The sequence below is a fragment of the Chrysochloris asiatica genome, unplaced genomic scaffold (assembly GCF_000296735.1).
Source record: "Chrysochloris asiatica unplaced genomic scaffold, ChrAsi1.0 scaffold00088, whole genome shotgun sequence".
Classification (NCBI taxonomy): Eukaryota; Metazoa; Chordata; class Mammalia; order Afrosoricida; family Chrysochloridae; genus Chrysochloris; species Chrysochloris asiatica.
In genome coordinates, this window is record NW_006408606.1 from 1598440 (window position 1) to 1608577 (window position 10138).

Below are 10138 nucleotides of genomic sequence, written 5' to 3' on the forward strand. Positions count from 1 at the left end.
TTTTAACCAATATCTTCAGTGCAACTTGGACTTCATTCTTCAGTAGTATTATCTCTTGATCATATACTACCTCTTGAAATGGTTGAGCATCATCATTTCTTTTTGTTATAGTCACTCTGTATATTCCGTCAATCTTCTTTGTTTTATTCTTTTTAAGTTGTTATTGTTAGTTATATAATAGTTTCATGGGATAACATTTGCTTTACATTCATTATATCTTATTTCATTTCATTGCAATGATTACAATACCCTCAATGCATCATCAAACAATCAAAGTGTACACCCAACAAGTCTGCTCCCCAGCAGTTAGCACACAGCCCCTCTCCCTCCCTAATTCTAGAGTCCCCAGCCACTCCATTGCTCCATGTCATTGTCTCTGCTTCCATCTCTGGCATCAATGCTTCTTTGGATGGGGTCCTGCACTTCGCTTTTTTCCCTTGATGGTTCCAGGGACCTCCACTCCTGGACTGCAAAATCAACCACTCCCCTCTTTTGGTACAAAATGTCTACCTTTACCTTTCCAACACTCACAGTCAGTCCTGAAAGCAATGATTCACTATCGAACAGCAAGAGTCTTATCCCCATCTCCTTTCACCAGCTCCATCCAGAAAACCACTCCGTGGAGACACTACCTTCCCCCACACCCGCTTGAACTAGAATTCCTCTTGAAATCTTGTAAGCCAGTTACTTCTTACCTTTGTAGCCATCCCCACCCCCAATTTGGGTAGCCAATGTCTAAGTTGCCCATCTTTGTTGACCCTGTGTACCAAGGGGGTGGGAATGATCCTCGCTGTAAAAATTTGTTCCCTCCTTTGACCTACTGCATCCACAAGAACAGGTAAATGCATCAAATTGTAGCAGATTACTCTGTTTTTCCTCTTCTTTCTTCCACTAATCGAGTTCTGATCATCCTGCCATTGAAGCCAGGTCAAAATGGTATTATCTGAAAGTATGGGTGTTCTTGTGCATCTCCCATCACTTCTTATCAGCTGGATACTTCACACTCCACTCTAGTACTCTGTGGCCATGTCCGTATCCCAGGGCCCAAGAGTCTTCAGGTCTCATCATACTGCTGGCCAACCATGTCTCAATCCAGGTTAACAGGAGTCTTCTGATGAGGTCGGGCTTAGCTCACAACGTCATTGCTGTTTTTCCCTCACTTCCACTTATCAGTGACCAACATGTTCACCAGCCAGACCACAGGCTTGCTCTTATATTCCCCTTGAGTTTCAGTCATGGAAGGGGGTTTGCCTTCAGGGGACCTGGCTGTTTGCCTTGATGGCTCCCAGAGGAACAACTTGCTTGTTCTTGTAGTAGTCAATCAGACTGCCATTACTGTTTTTTATTTTTCTTTCTGGTCTTTCTTTCAAGAAGTATCTGCTGTTCTTCTAGCCTCTCCAAGCTGGTCTGATTGTCCTTTCAAGTGGAAATTTCCCACCTCAGAAGATTCTGGATGGAGATAAGGATTCCACCTATGGTCTTATGCAATGCAAAGGGGATCAGGATTCCAACTATGGTCTGATGCAATGCAAAGGGGATAAGGATTCCACCTACCATCTAATGCAATGCAAAGGCTCCGCAGGAAGCCTCTTTCACTGGGCAAGTTCTAGCCCAAATTTAGGTATTCCAATCAGTTACAGGCTGAAGATGGACTTATAAACTTTCTGTGGTGATGTTTTTGGCTATTCCTTTCTCTCCCCCTCAAGTATCTATTTTACAGTAGTAGGTAAGATAAACCAAGATTCAAAAGACAGCCAACCATCTTAACATTATTTCCCCATTTTTACCTATTCAAACCATGCCTTGATCCTTGTATCCCAGAGCCCTGTTGTTCCAGGATTGTGCATCATTATTTACCTCTGTTCCATTTAGCCCATACAAACATGCCTAACTGTTCTCCCATCTGCTTTGTTCTTCCATTCCCTTCCCCCTTCTAGTGTGTTGCCCCCCTCCCAGCACCCAAAGTATCCTATGATACTTTGTGCTTCACATTCCCCTCCCACCCCACTCCATCATCCCAGTAAACAGCAAAGAATTTTTCCCCCTTTTAGTGTGGGTACTTTTGCTTAATCTTTTACAATAATGGTCCTATGCAGTATTTCTCATTTTGTGACTGACTAATTTCATTCAACATAGTGTCCTCAAGGTTCATCCAAGTTATGCAGTGGATTGCAGCTTCCTTGTTATTCTTCAAGATAGCATAATATTCCACTGTGTGCATGTACCAATGTTTGTTTATCCATTCTTTCATTGATGCACATTTAGGCTGTGTCCATCTTTTTGCTGGTGTAAATAGTGCTTCTATTAACATTGTTCTACATATATCTACTTGTGTTATGGCTCGTATTTATTGTGGGTAAATATCAAGTGGAGGAGTTGCTGGATCATAAGTTATCTCTATTTCCAAACTTCTGAGGAAGCACCATATTGTTTTCCAGAGTGGTTGGACCATTTTGCAATCCCACCAGCAATGTAGGAGGGTCCCAGTCTCTCCATATCCTCACCAGAATTTATTGTCCTCTACTTTTTTGATCTTTGTTCTTATTGCTGGTGTGAAATGATATCTCATTGTTGTTTTGATTTGCATCTCTCTAATGGTATTATCAATAACCTCATAGGTACGTGAAAGGTGGACAGTGAATAAGGAAGACCTTACAAGAATTGATGCTTTTGAGATATGGTGTTGGAGAAAAATATTGAAAGTGCCATGGGCTTCCAAAAGAACAAACAGATCTGTGTTGGACTAAGTACAGTCAGAGTGCTCCTTGGAGGCCAGGATGGTCAAACTTTGTCTCTCATAATTTGGACATATTTTCAGAAGGGACCATTCACTGGAAATGGATACCACATTTGGTAGGGTGGATAATCAGAGAAAAAGAGGAAGACCCCCATGAGATGGATTGGCAAAGTGGCAGCATCAATGGGCCCAAGCATGGCAAAAATTATGAAGTTGGCCCAGGATCGGGCTATGTTTTGTTTTGTTGTGCATAGGGTCATTATTAGTTGGTACTGACTTCATGGCACCTAACAATAACTATAAAATGGCTGGTGATCATGAACATTTCTTTATATCTTTGCTGACTGCCCTCATGTCCTCCTTGATGAAGTGTTTGTTCATGTCTTGTGCCCATTTTTAAATTGGGTTATTTGTCCTTTTATTGTAGTAGTGTTATAGGTTCCTAAATATTTTAGAAATTAATCCTTGTCTGCTGAGTCATTGCAAGAGATTTTTTCCCAGTCTATGGGCTCCCTTTTTACTCTTTCAATATTTTCCCTGAAGAATCTGTCATTATAGCAATTCAAGGTCTAGATTATTTCCTCATTTGTTTCATCTTGAGAAACACTGAGTGGCTCTTTTATCTTTTTTTTTTTTTTTTCCTGACCCCAGGCACATTTCATTATAATAGTTGACCTTTTCTTTTTGAGCTGCATTTTGAAATTTGCTGCTCAGCTCTTTTACCACTTCATTTATCCTGTTAGCTTTATCACTTCTACAATGGAGAGCAACTATTAGAATCTCTTCTGACATCAATTTTGGTCTTTTCCTTCTTTCTTGTCTTCTAAATGACATTTGTTTTCTTCTTATATCATGTTCTTGATGTCATACTACACCTCTTCTGGTCTTCAGTGTTGAATGCATCAAATCTGTTCTTCAGATGATGTCTAAATTCAGGTGGGGTATGTTCAAGGTCATTTTTCTATTTTGTGGATTTGTTTTAATTTTCTTCAACTTCAGTATAAACTTGTATGTGAGCAACTGATGTGGTCTTATATTGATTGGGGATATGGAGCTTTTGCACCATCTCTTTCCACATTGATTTCTGTGTATTCCATCTGGTGAAGTCCATGTGTATGATCATGCTTAATATTGTTTTAAAAGTTATTTGTAATGAAGAAGTCATTGGCCTTGCAAAATACTGTGATGTGATATCCAGCATCATTTCTCTCACCAAGGCCATGTTTTCCAATTACTGATCCAATCTTTGCCTACTAATCACCAGTAATTATCAATACATCTTGATTGCATGTTTGATTAAGACTGAAAAAGCGGATTTGTTGTTGTTGTGAAGTGCCATCAAGTCGGTTCTGACCCATAGTGACCCTATATAGGGTTTCCGAGGAGCAGCTGGTGAGCTTGAACTGCCGACCTTGCAGTTCAAACGGGTTTGCACTCTGGTGCATTAACCCAGCGGAAAGGTGATAGAAGTTTTCAATTTTACTGGCTTTAGTTGCTCATATATAAATTTCAATAGTATTTGTATTAACTTGTCTTCCTTGAATGCACATTGATATTATCCAATCACGGACAACATTGTACTTCAAAACTGATCTTGTTATCTTCTTTTTGATGATGAATGTGTCACCATTCCTCTTCAATTTTTCATTCCCAGATTTAAAAAGGCCAATACAAGTCCATTTCAGCTCACTAATGAATAGGATATCAATGTTTATGCTTTCTGTTTCATTTTTGAGAATTTAAAATTTTCCTAGATTCATACTTCCTATACTCCATGTTCCAATTGGCTGTTTCTTCTCATTTTGAGCTATGTCCATCAACAAATGAATGTCTCTAGGGCTTTACTTCATGGTTATCTCCAATTTGAGGAAATAGTTCTTCCTCAGTTGTATTTTTGAGTGCCTTCCAACTTGAGGGTTCATATTCTGGTGCTATATCTGACAATATTCTGATGCTATTCAACATATTTCAATATTCTGGTGCTTTTCGACAGAGTCTTATTGTTATTCATAATGTTTACAGTGTCTAAAATTTGGAAGTAGTCTGCCTCTCTTCTGAGTCTATCCATGTCTGGAAGCTAAGCTGAAATCTATCCACCATAGCAATGCTTCCATAATATGAAATAGAAGGACCATAGCTTCCAGTATCACAACAACACACAAGCCACCACAGCAAGACAAAACTGACAGACAAGTTGTGGAAGACAAATATCAGGTCAACTGATTGGAAGATATGCATATTTGTGCCCAGCCCAAAGAGAGACAACCCAACAAAATGCAGAAATTATAGGACAATATTATTAATAACACATGCAAGTAAAATTTTCCTAAATGAAATTCTAAAATCGCTGTAACAGTATATTGTCAGGGAACTGTCAGATGTTCAAGCCAGATTCAGACAGGATGTGGAATGAGGGAAATCATCGCTGATGTCAGATGGATCTTGGCTGATAGCAGAGAACACCATCAAAATGTTTGCCTGTGCATTATTGAGTACACAAAGGCTTTCTGTTGTGTCGTTCATGACAAGATCCATCTGATGTCACAATGATATCTCTGATTCAAAGTCCTCTTCAGAACCCAACTTAAATTTCTGATAGTTCCCTGTCCATGTGTTTCTGCAGTCATTTAAAATTATCTTCTGCAAAACTTCACACAATGTGAAATTAATATTATTGTTCTATGATTTCCACATTCCACTTGATCATTTCACTTTGGAATGGGCACAAATATGGATCTCTTCTTATTGCTTGAACTTCTTCCTTCAAACTATCAGTGCTTGATCATATGATACATCTTGAAATGGTTGAACATTGACCATTTCTTTTTGGTACAGTTACCTTGTGTATTCCTTTCTTCTTTTTTTGATGCTTTTGACATCATTCAATATTTCACATAGAGAATCCTTCAATATCTCAAGTCAAGACTTGAGTTTTTTCAATTATTTCATCTAGAGAAATAGTGAGTTTCTTCTTCCCATTTCTGTTTCTAACTTCACTTATTTGTACAGTTGAGTATAATATTTTGCTTTGTCTTCTCAAGCTGTCCTTAGAGATTTTCTCTTCAGCTTTTTTACTTAGTTCTTTCATTGGATTTAGCATCTCTACACTGGAGAGCAATTTGACTGTCTCCTCTGACATTCATTTTTATCTTTTTTAAATTTCCTTTTTTAAAAAATTAACCAGTTTATTTCTTCCTGTATGACATTCTTGAGGTCATCTCACAGCTCTGCTAATCTTCATTTATTAATATCTAATGTATCAAATCAGGTCTTAAAGGGGCTCTAGAATAAGGTGGGAGTATATTCAAAATCATATATGGGCTCTTCTGAAATTGTTCATTTTTATCACCTTCAGTCTGAAATTGAATATGAGAAATTATTGGTTTGTTTCACAGTCTGCACCTGGCCTGGTTTTCATTGATGGTACAGAGATTTTCCAATATCTCTTTCAACATATGGAATCAATTTAATCCAACACTTGTGTGTCAGTTTGTTGTACTGTAGTGGTTTGCATGTTTCTGTGATTCTGGAAGCTAAGCCATACATTTTAATGCAAGCAGGGTCATCCTTGGTGGACAGGTTTCAGCTTCCAGATGAAGACAGATTAGGAAGAGGGAGAGATGAACTACTTCCAGGTATTTAGTCACTAACAATCTTTTAAATAGCAGTGGAACACTGTTAGCACCAGAATACTGAACACTGAAATGTGAAGAAGAACAACAGACTATTGTCAGATACAGTACTGGCAGATAACTCCTTCAGTTTAGAAGGCATTTAAATTACGACTAGGGAAGTGCTACCTCCTCAAATCAGAGTTGACCATGATGATGAAAATGGAATAAAGCCTTCAGGACTTATATTTGCTAGTGAGGCACATCTGAAAATGAACAGAAACAGCTGTAAACATCCATTAATAATCAGATCATGGAATGTACAAAGTACGAATCTAGGAAAATTGGAAATTGTCAGAAATGAAATATCAATATTCTAGGCAATTAGTGAGATGAAATGGACTGGGATTGAACATTTTGAATCTTACAATAACATAGTTTCCTTTACCAGGAATAGCAAATTGAAGAAGAATGGTGACACAGTCATTATCAAAAAGAACTTATAGAGATCTGTCTTGAAGTACAACACTGTCTGTGATAAGATAATATCCATACACCTACAAGGAAGAACAGTTAATACCATTATTATTAAAATTTATGCACCAACCACTAACACCAGTGATGATGAAATTGAAGAATTCTACTAACTTATTCAGTTTTAAATTTATCAAACATGCAATTAACATGCATTAATTGTTGTTGTTGTTGTTGTTAAGTGCCGTCGAGTCAGTTCCGACCCATAGCGACCCTGTACAGGGTTTCTGAGGGTGTAAATCTTTACGGGAGTAGAAAGCCTCATCTTTCTCCTGGTAGTTTCGAACCACTGACCTTAAGGTTCGCAGCCCGATTCGTAACCACTACGCTACCAGATCTCCTTGGCAAATGAAATGCAAACTTGGATTAGTGGCTTGAAAATATGGCCTTGATGACAGAAATTATGTTGGAGATAACATGATAGAATTTTGTAAGACCAGTGACTTATTTATTGAAAATACCTTTTTGAAACAACATAAAATATGATTATGCACATGGACCTCACCAGATGAAATACATGGAAATCAGATTGAATACATCTGTGAAAAGAGATGGTGGAAAAGTACCATATCATCATCCAAAACAAAGCCAGTAGCAGACTGTGGAATAGACCATCAATGGCTCATGTACATGTTCAGGCTGAAACTGAATAAAATGAAAACAAATTCACAATAGTCAAATATGACCTGGAACATACCACACCTTAATTTAGAGTTCATCATAAGAACAGAGTCGATACATTAGACACTAAAGACTGAAGACCAGAAGAATTGTTTGATGACATCAAGACATTATACAGGAAGAAAGCAAAAGGTAATTAAGAAGACAAGAAAGAATGAAAAGACCAACATGGATATCAGAAGAAACTATGAAACTTACTCTACATACAGTGTAGAGTTTCTAAAGCCAATGGAAGAAGTAAGGAGAAAAAAAGAGCAGAACCAAATGCTTTAAAGGGCAGCTCAAGAATACAAAGCTAAATATTATAATGAACTGTGCAAAGACTTGGAAGTAGAAAATCAAAAAGGAAGAATACACTCAGCATTTCTTAAGCTGAAAGAACTGAAGAAAAAATTCAAGTTTTGACTTGCAATACTGAAGAATTAATGGGCAAAATATTTAATGATGCTGAAAGCATCAAAAGAAGATGGGAGGAATACAGAGAGTCACTGTATCAAAAATATATTGTCAATGTTTAACCATTTTATGAGATAACATATGATCAAAAGCAAATAATCCTAAAGGAAGAAGTCCAAGGTGCACTGAAGGCATTGTCAAAGAACTAGGCACTGGAATATGATGGAATACAAATTGAAATGTTTCAACAAATTGATACAGCACTAGAAACACTCACTCATCTATATCAAGAAATTTAGAAGGCAGATACTTGACCAACTGAATATGAGAGATTCATATTTTTGTCTATTCCAAGGAGGGGTGACCCAACAGAATGCAGAAATCATCAGACACTGTTATTAATGCTGCATGCAAGTAGAATTTTTCTAAAGATAATAAAAAAAAAATGGCTGCATCCATACATTGACAGGGAACTTTCAGAGGTTCAAGCTGGATTCAGAAGAGGATGTGGAATGATACCATTGTGGACATCAGGGATATCATTGGCTGAGAGCAGAGAATAGCACAAAGATGTTCTGGATTCTTTAAAATTACATAAGCAACCATCTAAGGGGAAACTATTGATCTCTCTATATATGGAGGAAATGGACTGATAAAATTGAAGCTGCTTAGAAACAACTAGTTCAATGGACTAATGGACATCATGATCATTAGTTTCCATGACTCAGAGATAAGAAGAAATAGATGGTGCCTTGCTGCCACTACTAACTTCTTTGAAAGGGATCACATTAGAAGGATTTGAAGAGTGTGGAAGAAAACTCAAAATCCAAAAGAAATCTCAGGTTTATTGGTCAGATAGAGAATGGTGAAGCCCCAAGACTATGGCCCTTCAAGTTTGAAATTGAGCTCATTCTCACAGCACAATTTTCAGTCAAGTAAGGGAAACTCTATACAGGGTCATTATAGGTCAGAACTGACTCCATGGCACTTAACAACATAATAACAGTAGATACATATTTAGTGGGAACAACACTAGTGAGATATGCACACAACAGAATGGTCAACAAATTGAGACCACAAGGACAGCATTTTCCCAAGGGCAAAGTTCAGAAGAGTTGGGAAAGAAAGAGAATGCAAACAGGAAACACCAAGAGGAAGTAGGATAAGTGACATTACATTGAGGGAATTTCAATTATTAAGATGATTGAAAGTGTACGATTAATTTAATGTAAAACTGAAGATATGTTCTTTAAACCTTCACTCAATTCACAATGACAAGTTAAAAAGATAATGACATTGTTACATGATATTTATGATACATTAAAAATTAACGTTATAACAAGAGTATCAAACATATGGGCGCTTACATAAAATTTTACTGTTGTAATGTTGGTATATTTGTAAACTGTGAAGTGTCAGATGTAAAATAGAAAGTGAGATGTTTTCAGTTTGAGGTGGTAGAATATTGACTCAAAATAAAGGATGAAATTTCTTTCCTTTATCTGAAAAAAACCCAACAACAATATTATCTTAATATCTGCTGTTGGTAAGTGCTGTTGAGTCAGTTCCAACTCATACCAACCCTTCATAAAGTTTCCAAGGAATAGCTGGTGAGTTTAAACTGCTGACCTTGTAGTTCAAACAGACCAATATCTGCTGTTATTGTTAAGTGTTGTTGAAACAGTTGCAACTCAGCAAACTTGTATAGGGTTTCCGAGGAATGGCAAGTGAGCTTGAACAGCCGCATTGCAGTTCAAGTCAATTTTGCAGTCCATTGTATTAGCGTGCAGTGACACACATGAAGACTCCAACCAATATCTTGGTGTATGTAAAATATTTTCATTATCCAGACTGTGGAAGTGTTACCCAATCAAAATAGAAAAGCAATTCATAGTACAACAAAGAATAACCAATATCAGATTCCAGTTGCCATCAAGTCCATTCTGTGACATGGGGACCCAATGTATTTCAGAGTAGTAATTCTCTTCATGGAATTTTCAAGGCTATGACGTTTGGAAACAGATTGTCAAGGCTTTCTTCTAACGATTAAAATTTATAACTTTTCAGTTAGTTGTTGAGTGTTTAGCTGATTGCGCTACCATAAGACCCCTATAAAACTATAAAGAAGCAACCTAATACATTCTGAAATGTTACTTTAAAAAACTATATGAATATGCAT